General features: G+C 42.3%; 1 protein-coding gene and 1 long non-coding RNA gene across 8 annotated transcripts in view; one reads left to right on the forward strand and one right to left on the reverse strand.

Moving 5' to 3' along the window:
* The window catches only part of LOC308387381 (platelet-derived growth factor receptor beta-like), a 49,104-nt gene that overhangs the window by 5,609 nt on the left and 31,351 nt on the right, over positions 1-12,144 (reverse strand). The gene's annotated exons all lie outside the window — the stretch shown is intronic.
* LOC308387299 lies at positions 5,136-8,298 on the forward strand. The gene is made up of 3 exons (XR_013969918.1): positions 5,136-6,370; positions 6,460-6,570; positions 7,297-8,298. It is a non-coding gene; the product is annotated as an uncharacterized lncRNA (long non-coding RNA).

Genomic DNA, 12,144 nt, shown 5'->3' on the forward strand with positions numbered 1-12,144 from the left:
AGTGCACATGTAAAACTGCGGTTTTAAGCAATGCAGTTGAACAATTTGGATGCACCTAACTTTTGTGCTGGTGTGCCTAAAAAAAGTTAGGCACACAAGTGCAACCGTGGCAAAAAATTTGTCTAGAGCCCTGCTTGTAGGAATGTGCTAGTCTAATTTGGTTGTATGAGGTCAACATTGACCTTCTGTGTTGTAAGTTATAATGGCTGCACAGCCATTAAGGATCAAATCAGCTTCTAAATAATTTTCTGGTTTTTCTCCCTCTGGATTTTTGCTATTGAAAATAAAAGTTGGACTGACTTGCATTTAATTTGTGTGTAAGCAAAATTTAAAATAGTATGCTACCACAAATTGTTTTTTTTAATTTAGTAGCACTTGAAATGTTTGCCAGTGAGTAAACAATTAGTATTGCATAGTCAAGAACATCAATTCATTCTTAGTACTCTGTACTGTGTAACAAGAGGTGTCCTCCTACCTCTTGTTACCCCCGTTTCTGTTTTCGTACTTTTTATTTTGACTGTTGTGTGCTTTTTATTCTTGTTTTAGCTTTGTGCCTCTCTGAGAATAACACATTAATCACATATGATCGGCTAACTTGGTTAAATTTCCAGCGACCGCTTTTTCATGAGTCGGATCCACATCGGGATTTTGGAGACGCTACACTGCTGTGTACCTGTCTGCCTAAACAATCTGCTTGCCTCCACCCACCCTGTTTAAGAGGTCCATCAGGAAGCGTAGTAAGCATTCATTATAAATAATCTTTTCCTTACTCTACATCTGGATGTGTTGTTCCTGACCGAAACTTGGATTCGCTCCAGTGAGCTCCTTTCCAGATGAACAGAATCAAATTTTTGGAGGCTTCTCCAAACGTCTTCCCCCTGACTGTGTTTTTTTTTCAGATTACCAAGACTCACAGGGAATGGTGGAACCATGGTCTTTAAAAACAAACTTACATTTCGGCGACTGCCTTCTCCCACCTTCTCCCACCTTCTCTAGCTTTGAGGCTCAATTTTTAACCTGGTGTTCAGTCTGCGTCTCTCCGAGTTCTTTAGTTTTCCCCAGTTTAGGTTTGTTTACTCCCAGCTCTGCTCATCCTGTTTTTGTCACCTTATCACCTCTGTAAATAAACTTTCACTCGCACCCTAGCCAGTGCCAGCATTTTGGATCCTTTTCTCAATTCACCACATGACTGCTGCGCAGCCGTGACATGTTTTTTGAAGGCCAAGAAAGATGCCAAGCAGATTTACTTTACCAAGTGGATCATCATGGCCTTGCCATATTGGTCCATTTAATTGACCTTAATTATAATTGTGTATTTATTTTATTAGATTTTCGGTTGTTACAGACGGGACAGACATGACTGGGGGATAGGACAGGGAGAAAGAAAGAAAGAAAAAGATGGAGAGAAAGAAAAATAGAGGGGAGAAGAGATGGTGAGAAAGGGGGGAAAACAAAACACCTGGATCACCTGTATGGAGAAAAAAAACAGAAGAGAAAACAAGCAAGAAAGAGCAACATAATAAATACAACACTATCACAACAAACTAGCTAGCAGTAGATAACAGTAGATACTAAATATTAAATGTTATTGTGCAGCACACAAGATCGACAGTGCACAATGTGCTTTGGGGTAGCAGCCAAAAAAGGTGAAGTTTGTGTCTGTGAACACCCGTGTGTACACCTGTGTGCACACGGGTGTACACCTGTGTGCACACCTGTGTGGATCAGCACGCTTGTATTCAAAAGGTTTCTCCATGTAACGATCTGCTAGGGAGTGTGGGGAGCCATAGCACCGCCCCCCCAGGGCATGAAGCAGGTATGGAGGAGATCCAGGCCCCAGACATCCAGAGGCCCCAGAGTACGAGGACCCAAGGAGGACCACCAAAGGGGCAACTGTGCCACCCTCCTGGGAAGAGCTGAGGAGAGCCCCAAACGAGAGGTCACCAAGCAGCCACAAATAGACACTCTACACACATTCACACTCCCCAAACATATTCTATATCCCAGGTCCAGGTACCCCCGCATCCCAAACCCCAATCTGACGGCCAGCACCTCCTCCCAGCACCCCAGCCCTGACAGTTAACAGAACGGGTGTGGGAGAGGACCCCAAACCGCCCTCCACCCGCTCTTATGTAGTGTTGCTGCGTGCTGTTCTAAAGTGCAATTCAAACACAGGAGGGCATGGTGCTGCTGCCAGAGAGCAGCACGGCTCCTCCCAAAAACCCTCAGTGTCTATATGCATTTAAAATTGAGGGTAGGGCACCAGCACCAAAGATGGGTTTGAATACACAGACCATCCTCTGGAGCCTGTAAAACGTGCCCACCCCCAAGGACCTATATGTATGTGTTATGAGAGTATGAGTAATGTGGATGTCTAGTTTGCAGAATAAAATTGAGGCACAGGTGGCCAGAAGGGGACAGAGGGGGAGTGCCTCCCCTGCACCCTGGTGACACACCTGCACCCCAAGGCCGTGCATGTGTGGGTGAGCGTGGTGGAGCGTGGTGGAGCGGGAAGAGGGAGGCAACTGAGGAGGATGGGGAGGGAAGGCCAGCTCCCCTGCCAGCTCCCCCCACCCCCTTGTTAATTCTCATTTCTTAATCGCTGCATCTTTCCCTAGATTATTATGTATTCTCCCTATCTCTACTCACTAATGATTTTGCTTGTCCTTCATTTTACTGTGTTTTTAATTTTTCATTGCTCAGTATAATGATTTATTGTCTATTGCTTCGTGAAGCACTTTGTGTACCCCTGGTTTTAAATGTGCTATATTAATAAATTTGTATTGTATTGCAGTGTACTTGCAATGAATAAGTTGTCCTAACAGTCATCTTAAGTAAGCTTCACTTAGTTTTTTTGATGCAGAGTTTGCATAATTTTGTTAAATTCTGGGAACTAATGAGGTTGTACAGTGTGTAAGGCAGAGTATACTAATGTAACCCAGTGAGTTTACACGACTCAGTAATGCACTACAACATGTTATTGTTAATTGGGATTTATCATTACTCTGTTAATCACTGAGTTGATCAAAAATAAATCAATAATAAAAGATAAATACTATAAATATAAGAATAAAACTAGAGCTGGGCGATAGAACGATAACGATATGTATCGCGATATAACTTTTACTCGTTAGAGAAATTAAACTATCGCGATAGACCTCGCCGCTTTTGTCCTCTTAAAAAAAAAGAAAAAAGGTCAGCCAATCCAAATTAAGTAGCGCAGAGCCGAACCAATCACAGCCGCAGCGTCACGTGACTTGTTACGTACAGCACAAGTGCCAAGCCGCACATGTGTATTTGTTTGGGAAGCAGCCAGCCACCGTACCGCCCGGGTAATGGAGGAAATGAGTGCACCGACTAGAAAAATCAACCGAGCGTGACCGAAGGTTACCGAAGAGAAAACAGATGATGGTTCCAATGCCGGAGAGATTGTCGAACGGAAGAGCCACAGAAGTTCCGTAGTGTGAAGGTATTTCGGCTATTTCAAGTTTGACAAAAAACAGAGAATCAGAATCAGAATCAGAATCAGAATACTTTATTGATCCCTGGGGGAAATTATTTTTTGTTACAGTGCTCCATTTTAAACCAACATTAAGACAAGACAGACAATATGCTAACTAAGAATAGTACAATATATACATATATATACATACATACATACATAAGTCACTTATAAATAAATATTTGGAAAAGAAACATGTGTAGTTGTAGCAGCAAACAGTGTGTTAAGTGGATGCGTTGTACAGGGAGATGGCCACAGGCAGGAATGATTTCCTGTGTCGTTCAGTGGTGCTTTTCGGTAATCTCAGTCTCTCACTGAACGAGCTCCTGTGACTGACCAACATGTCATGGAGTGGGTGGGAGGTGTTATCCAACATTGTCTTTATCTTGGACAGCATCCGCCTCTCCGACACCACCTTGAGGGAGTCCAGCTCCATCCCCACAACATTGCTGGCCTTACGGATCAGTTTATTAAGTCTGTTGGCATCTGCGACCCTCAGCCTGCTCCCCCAGCATGCAACAGCATAGAGGATCGCACTGGCCACCACAGACTCATAGAAAATCCTCAGCATTTTCTGGCAGATGTTGAAGGACCTCAGTCGCCTCAAAAAATAGAGACGACTCTGGCCCTTCCTGTAAAGTGCTGTGGTGTTTTTAGCCCAGTCCAGTTTATTGTCAATGTGTACTCCAAGGTATTTATAGTCCTCCACAATGTCAACACTGACCCCCTGGATTGAAACAGGGGTCAAGTGTTTCCTGGTCTTCCTGAAGTCCACGATCAGTTCCTTAGTCTTTGCCACGTTGAGCTGCAGATGATTCTGCTCACACCACGTGACAAAGGAGTCGACCACAGCCCGGTACTCTGTCTCATCATCCCTGCTGATGCATCCAACCACCGCAGAGTCATCAGAAAACTTCTGAAGATGGCAGGTCTCTGTGCAGTGGCTGAAGTCTGTGGTGTAGAGGGTGAAGAGGAAGGGGGAGAGGACAGTCCCCTGTGGTGCCCCTGTGTTGCTAATCACCTTGTCAGACACACACTGTGGGAGACGTACATATTGTGGTCTTCCTGTCAGGTAATCAACAATCCAGGACACCAGAGAAGCATCCACCTGCATCGCTGCTAACTTATCACCCAGGAGGGTCGGCCTGATGGTGTTGAAAGCACTGGAAAAGTCAAAAAACATGACCCTCACAGTGCTCGCCGGCTGGTCCAGATGGGTGTAGACACGATTGAGCAGGTAGATGATGGCGTCCTCTGTTCCGAGACGAGGCTGATAAGCGAACTGAAGGGGATCCAGATGTGGTCTTACTATGGGTCGCAGCTGGTCCAGGATGAGCCTTTCCAGGGTCTTCATGATGTGGGAGGTCAGTGCCACGGGCCTGTAATCCTGGGGGCCACTGGGACGAGGCGTCTTTGGTACAGGGACGAGGCATGATGTCTTCCACATCACCGGGACCCTCTGCAGACTCAGACTCAGCATAAACAGTTTATGAAAGACTCCACACAGCTGGGGGGCACAGGCCTTGAGGACAAGGGGACTCACTCCGTCTGGTCCAGCAGACTTGCCTGAGTGAAGTCTCCTCATTTGCATCTCAAAAAAAAAGAGTAGCGTGCACTGTAAATTGTGCCGAAAGCAAGTCTGGAAATACAATAAACTGGTGCATGCGTCACACTGTGCGCCACGTTATTGTTTCGGTGAAATGAACTTCTACAATACTGTTACTGTTAATTCTACTCTCTGCAGTGTTTAAATGCTTACATATACACACAGTTACTGTCCGTCCACACATACGACTCGGTTCTGCTTCTGTGCCCCAGCTTTGTTTACTTTTTCCCACCGAGGCTTCTAGACTTCTGATTGGCCAACATTTCTGCACGGTTAGGAATCTAGCGCCACCTGCTGCTTTGGCATGTTCATAGCAGCGTTTTTCTTCATTTCTGCCTTTATGTGTGGACGGGATTATTTTTTAAAACGGAAACGGAAAGTCTCCGTTTTCAAAAATACCCGTGTACGTGTGGACACGTCTCTGACTGGAAGCGCTAATTCGTCATTCGGCTTTTGTCAGACTAAAGTAACTGTTAAAACTGTTTGAAAAGCTCAGCTATACAACAAGGAGAGATTGAGAATTTCCTTTTAGTTCTCAGTTTATTTGATATTGACAAAAGTTAGTCAGTTTTGTCTGTTCTTCTGTAAAACAAACTAAGATTTATTTTTAGAATTAATATTTTGTTTCTAAGTGGAATTGACAATTTAGTCTGTTTCGTTTGTTCTATTTTGAAACTTAAACGCTTTAGCGGCTGCCTTTTGTGTAGTTTGCAATATTTGCCTTTATTTATCTGAAAAAGTCTCATGTTCCCTAAGTACATCTACCCTGTTGAACTTCATCCATCCATTCGCGTCCACTTAATGGATGAACTTATTATGGGAAATAAATATTTAAATAAAAACAAGCTGCTGATTATTTCACATTTTACTTGTGAGCAATGGCACATTTAAATCTTACAAATATAGTTATTTGGCTTATATCGTGATAGATATCGTTATCGCCTGAAATGAAAAAAACATATCGTGATATGAAAAAATCTTATATCGCCCAGCTCTAAATAAAACCCAAAGAGTATATTTAACACCCCTACTGGTTAGGAAGGAACAAGCCCCGCCTTCCCCTGCTCTGTACCGTCACATGCTCAGACACAGAGAGAGACGGAGGAGCACGAGACCATCGCTGGTTTTCACCGCCAAGCTTTTCGCTGGAAAATAACTATTAACTTGATAAATTGAGCAAATATCCATACCGGAGATCTGCATGGACCTTGGAGAAACGGACCTGATTTATTGTGAACATTTTGGACCTTGAAACCATCGCGGTGAGTCAGAAGCTGTTAAGCTAACCTTGAAGCTAAAAAGCTAACAAGAAGTTAACAGGGAATATAATGGCCCAATTTCAATGTTGTAGATCTGCGCGGGAGCGGATGAAGTGGACAAGATCCTCTCTGAGAGTTGAACAAGATCCTCTCTGAGAGTTGAACAAGATCCTCTCTGAGAGTTGAACATTAGAAGTGTGCTGGTGAGTTAAACTGGGACTGGGCGAATCAGGCTAATTGAAAAGCTAACTAGCCTAATGCTCATAGCTGCAGCTGTAGCTGACCACGTTTTCACTGTGGGAGAACACACAGGGTTTCTCACGGAGTTCAGCCATTTTGAGCACTCAGCTTGTGTGCTGATGATGTTCTAGTATTACTTGTTGAATATTAAATGCACTAAAATTAGATGATGGAATAAGTTAATGTTGATCTTAACTTATCAACATCTACTTTATTTTGTTACATTTGATGCTCGAGCGGCACTGGATAGATGTCCATGTGTATTCTTACTGTGCTGATAGGTTACCACATACTGTAAAACTACAGCCTGTGAGTTTTTGTATATTCTTTTGGTAATTCTATTTTGTACATTGAGTGTAAATAATATATTGCTTCATTGCTATGCAGTGTAAAGCAATGCTCCTGTAATTCAGTTAAAGGGCAATGCTGTAAAAAAAAATAAAAAAAAAATCTACCATAGTTTATGGTTTATTTCTGATCTCTGATAGAAATGTGCACATTGATGATAGAATAAGCTGATTGTGATTTAAAGATTGCATTCATGATTAAGATGCACTGTATATACTATAGTTAGAAATTAGAATTAATGTTTTGTGCTTGTTTTGTTATAGCACTTGCATTATTTACACATATGGCCATGTATATCATTAGAGTGTGAACTGAATTAGTAATAGTCCTGTTTTTTACAGGCTAGGTTTTTTTTTTTGGGATCGTGAGACCTGGATCTCTTCCTGACGAGGAAGATGGCGAGCCTTTCCCTTTGAACTGAACCACAGCCATTCCGAGTTGGCCCAGAAGGGCAGGTTGCTCTTCTCTCATGAACAATTGCAACAGTGCGGTAGGATGAAATCGCACCAATCACAAACTTTTGACCTGTTGGGTTTGACTTGACTGAACACTGACTATTAAGCCGGCAAGACTGACATATCTGTGCTCAGATAGGATTCTGATTGTTATTATTATTGCTGTCACTGTATTATATTTTATGTTTTCATTCCTGTTCATGAAATGCTGTTAAATTGTTGCTAAATAGTTTAATACAATTCATAGCAACTTTACCTGTGGCTCCAGTCATTCTTCTCCACGCAACTCACTTTATCCCCCCTACGAATCTAGCTATTGGAGCATTCTCTCCATCTTACTTTAATTTCCCCTACCCTATCCTGTACTTGGCTACACTAACAAAGACTCGGAAGAGAGAGACTTAATGTTTAATAATAAAAATAATAATAACCATGAAGATGATAATAATAATAATATAATAAATTTCCCTGTTTTACTCTTTTGTGCTGTTGTGCGTACTATATATATATTTTGTGTTTAAATTGCTGGTTTTTAGTTTGTTTTTTGTCTGTTTGGGAGCTGACACAGTCTCTGTGGAGATGGGGTTTTGGGGGGTAACAGGAGGAGAGAAGCTGCAGAGAGGCGTGTAAGACTGCAACTCTGCTTTCTGGTCTCAACTCTGGATAGTCATATTTTGGGAGGTTGGATGCCATCTCTCCTAACAAGACCAGGTTTCCTACAGAAAGTTTCCCAATTATCTATGAAGCCCATATCGTTTTTTGGACACCACTCAGACAGCCAACAATTTAAGTGAACATCTGGCTAAACATGGCACTCCTGCAGAGGTGGATAGTAACGAGTTTGATTTACTCTTTTACATTTACTTGAGTACGTTTTTGAAAAAAAGAAGTACTCCTAGCAGTACCTTTATTGCACCATACTTTTTACTCATACTGGAGTACATTTGTGAAGAAGGAACTACTGTTATTCTTCTATATTTGGCAATATTTGACTCATTACTTAAAAAAAATGGTAATTAATTTCAAACATTAGATAATACTAGAAATAACAGATTGTGCCACCAGTGGAGTTTCCTGTACCTCTTTCACCAATCAGATGTAGGCATGCAGTCACATGACCAGTTATTCACTATGGCGGGCAGAGTGGCCCAAGAAAGAAGAAACACATAATAACATGGGAGAGGCAACCATCTCCGCTAGAATTGAAGAGGATGAACACCCTTGGCCTCAAATACAAAGAATGTTTCGCTTACAAGAACAGCTTTATAATGCGGTGACTTCAGTGTGAGCCACAACAAACCAACATTTCAGCATGAAAAAACTCAACTTGTCTAACTGTGTCCAGGTAAGTTTACTCTAAATTTCTTTTTAGCTGTGGCTAGGTGGTAGGGCTGGGCGATATATCAAGTTTTTTAAAAAATATCGATATATTTTCATACGAGATATAAGATGTGATAATATCGTTTATATCGATATAGTCTATGTTACGTTATAATTATACTTGTGGAGCCGCAGGTTTGCCTCTCTTTCATCCACTTTTGTCTCTCCTTCACTGAACACAACTCCCCCTCCCCCATAGTTTCACCTGCAGGCAATGACAAGATGAAAGCGGAAAATCTCCGTTAGCAAGTTACCGCGGATCGCCGGACGGTGTCAACGTGTTAGCGAGCTAACCTCGCTAACGACATGCAGCCCGGAGGAGCTGCACGGCCTAAAATCCTTTCATTTTCTCAAAACTCGACAGTGCGCCCTATGTATGAATTCTGGTTGTGCTCACTGACCGCGAACCGATTTTATGTGGTACACAGCGCTCAGCAATCTGTCAAAAAATGTTTTAATATGACTTTGCTAAGCTACGGAGCTGCACCGCTTGATGGATTGTCGGAGAATTACGGCTACCGGGGAGGAGCCTCGCGGAGTGATACTACTGTGCTTCAATGTAATATTACCGTACTGTGTGTGTATAAGGACCACAAATGGCACCTGTTCAGAGACGTGGTGCAGCTGTGAAATCTGTCTCTTTGTTATTATGCTCAGCGTCTATTAGTTTACATTTTGACTGCACAATTGTGAGCTTTTTGTTATGCACAAAAACAACATTGTTTTATTTTATTTATGGACCATGATTATTTAATAAATGCTGATAATTTATTTTTGAGTAATTTCTTCATGTACATCTACGCTGTATGTAAATAAAAGTGCCCGTGTGACATCTGGGACACAGTGTGACTAAGAACTCTCTTTTTGTTCTTAACTTATGGCTTTAAAAAAAAAAAATCGAGATATATATCTTATGTCGCCATCCAGCTAAAAAATATCGAGATATGAATTTTGGGTCATATCGCCCAGCCCTACTAGGTGGACTTCAGTCTAATGTTGTGTCAACAACTTTTTGATATGTCTGTAGTCCAACACACATGAATTAAATGGCTGAATTGCCACCTCAGCATGCAGTCAAGTACTCGCTAATGACCTAATAATTTTATTCTGGTGTGTTGCAGTGAGGGCATGTTTAATAGTTTTAGGATACTGGACCTCCTTTGCCTTGTTCACTTCTTCCCTGTGGAGAGGTCCGTCACATGACTGCCGGGATATGGAGGCGGTTTCCTCCTTCCTTCCTGAGTTTGACCAAACTAGAATCACATCATATTTTCGGCGCCACGTTGTGGTGAGATAAGTTTGAGATAACCTATCACCCACAAACTGTGTGAGCTATAAGCTAACAGCTAGCCTGGTTAATGAAGTTAGAGTTCCACGCAAATGTAAACACAGCTTGTCTCTACTGCTTTAACTGTTAAAGTGTGTGAATGTGTGTGTGAATGGGTGAATGACTGAATGTAGTGTAAAGTGCTTTGGGGTCCTTAGGGACTAAGTAAAGCACTATACAAATACAGGCCATTTACCATTTAAATCAGAAGGCAATGCTGCGGTTGACAGGGTTTATTATGTGAAACAGCAGCTTTAGTTTAAACAGCCTGTGTTAGGAGGCTAGCTTCATCCGTCTCCCTTCCCTTTGGTTGGAAGGGACGGGGTTTCATCTTTTTGCATCCAGTCACGGCTTTCATCACCGTCTTTCTCGTCTTTCCCTGGAGTAACAGCCAAAACGTGCAAGGAGGATCTATTAGCTAGCACTGCTTAGCCTTGCATACGTTCCTATTTTAAACTTAATCTGGAATTCATTGCAAACTGTTTGTGCGGGATATGAATGACAACATTTTGTTTTTCAACAAGAGTTAGTAAAAAACATCTCCAGTGTGACAACATTTTTATGCCAAACATGCGCAGCTTGGCAGGCTATACAGCACTGTAATGCCCAGACCTCATTCTTTTGAAAACCATACATCTTTCCACAGGTCTGAACTTCATCAGACATCACCTAGACACAGAGCTGGATGAGGCCAGCACAAACAGCAGCCTGTCTGATGAAGATGACTTCTTTGGATCCATGGGGTCAGGAAAGCCAGGAGCCGAGTAGCAGGAGAGGTACCTTTCATGTCTGTTTACTGGAGGTGTGAATCTATTGCATGTCTTTCCCCACATCAAGAACCTGTCATTTAAAATCAATACAGCTCTTCCTGCATCTGGAGCCTGTGAAGGACTTCTTAGTAAGGCAGGACTCCTGTTCACTGTTAAACAGTTACATCTCCACAGCAAGAACCTTGAGAGCAAACTGCTGCTGAAGCTTAACCATCATTTCACTGAGCGAAGAAATGGCACATTTTTGCTAAATATGCAGAAATAGATGCACACCCATATAGTTTATGGTAAAGTAAACTGGCTTCTATGTACATGTTCTAATGTTTTCTCTGAGGCTACTGTACCATTTGGATTAAAAGTGACTTTAAAGTCTACAGCACATTCTTATCACTGGATATGGTTTGCTCCGTTTATATATTTATATTATTTATTGTATGTATTGGTTAAAAAGTTTTATGTTGTGAAAAACCGAAATCTGGAAATTAGAATTGTTGTGCCTTAATTGGGGCCCGAGCCCTGAGACCGCGAAGGCCCTTTTGTATCTGTTTCGTTTATTAATAATAATAATATTACTATTAATAATATTTAGTGAAAACAAAAGCACAAGTTTACCATGCTCAAAAACTCATGAAATTTTGCACACATGTCAGGTCTGGTGAAAAATTACGTGTTTTAATGGTTTCACATATGAGCATTGCAAAATGGTCTGGAGCGCCACCTATACATTGTTAAATGAAGTCCCAAGAACACAAACTTTGAGCTACATGAATAAAATTTTGCCCAAATTTTGACAAACAAAAAAGTCATGAGCCCATCAATGCAACGCATTTGACATTGGGGAGAGCGCCACTTAGTGGGAACAGGAAATGTCATGTTTTAAACTTTGGTGTGCAGTATAGAAATTAGTGCCCTCAGCAGCCTTAAATTTCTCTAGGAAAGCCTTAAGGAGTTGGTCTTGGGCTGTATTGGGGCGATCGTGGCTCAAGAGTTGGGAGTTCGCCTTGTAATCGGAAGTTTGCCGGTTCGAGCCCCGGCTTCGACAGTCTCGATTGTTGTGTCCTTGGCCAAGACACTTCACCCGTTGCCTACTGGTGGTGGTCAGAGGGCCCGGTGGCGCCAGTGTCCGGCAGCCTCGCCTCTGTCAGTGCGCCCCAGGGTGGCTGTGGCTAGAATGTAGCTGCCATCACCAGTGTGTGAATGTGTGTGTGAATGGGTGGATGACTGGATGTGTAAAGCGCTTTGGGGTCCTTAGGGACT

Source organism: Rhamphochromis sp. 'chilingali', assembly GCF_963969265.1.
Source record: "Rhamphochromis sp. 'chilingali' genome assembly, chromosome: 19".
Classification (NCBI taxonomy): Eukaryota; Metazoa; Chordata; class Actinopteri; order Cichliformes; family Cichlidae; genus Rhamphochromis; species Rhamphochromis sp. 'chilingali'.